At 38.1% G+C, this 814-nt stretch overlaps 1 protein-coding gene across 1 annotated transcript in view; it reads right to left on the reverse strand.

The window, feature by feature from the left end:
* The window catches only part of LOC118409997 (ras-related protein Rap-2c-like), a 7381-nt gene that overhangs the window by 5260 nt on the left and 1307 nt on the right, over positions 1 to 814 (reverse strand). The window lies entirely within an intron of this gene.

Genomic DNA, 814 nt, shown 5'->3' on the forward strand with positions numbered 1-814 from the left:
CCAACCGTCGTTAATTAAGAAGGTTGCTTAAATGATAATGATAAAAATAATAGCGCTTTGTTGCACATTCATGCCCTGTCGGGCTAAGTACAGCCTTATAGATACAAAAGGTAGTAATACAGTACACATGGTTTCTAAGACTATTTCTAAAACATGGATTCTAAAACTAGTCTAATACATTTGTTCGGCTTCTTCTCGTTTCTTAGTAATGTTAGATATGTAGCTTGAGATATGTTTGTATAATGTAATTTGATCAGAATGAAGAAGACTTAGTAATGTAAAATATGTAGCTTGAGATGTGTTTGTATAATGTCGTTTGATCAAAATGAAGAAGACTTTGTTTTCCATCCACCAGCCTGATGAAACTATTTACGGCTCAATCGTGGCAGTTCGCGAGTGGGCGGGCATGATGGCATTGGTTTATCGTGATTGTCGTCAACTTCATCAGATTCTCACAGAGCGGCAGCTGGCTAAAACTGGGTATAATTGGACTAAAGGTCTTCTGTGTCAGTAAATATAGCAAATCTGTGACAACATGACACCTTCGCGGCACCTCGTACTACGAGGATGGACTGAACTGTAGCAACACGATATATTTTAAATGATTTGATTAAATATAGCAAGTCTGCAACAAAATGGCACCTTCGCGGCACCTCTTACTACGAAGATGAACTGAACTGTAACAACATGATATATTCTTAATGTTCTGAGAAAATAAAGCAAGTATATAACACCCTAGCACCTTCGTGGCACCTCGGACTACGAGGATGAACTGCACGAACTGTAACAACATGATATATTGTGAGTGTTTATG

Source organism: Branchiostoma floridae, chromosome 2 (genome assembly GCF_000003815.2).
Source record: "Branchiostoma floridae strain S238N-H82 chromosome 2, Bfl_VNyyK, whole genome shotgun sequence".
In the NCBI taxonomy this organism is placed as follows: domain Eukaryota; kingdom Metazoa; phylum Chordata; class Leptocardii; order Amphioxiformes; family Branchiostomatidae; genus Branchiostoma; species Branchiostoma floridae.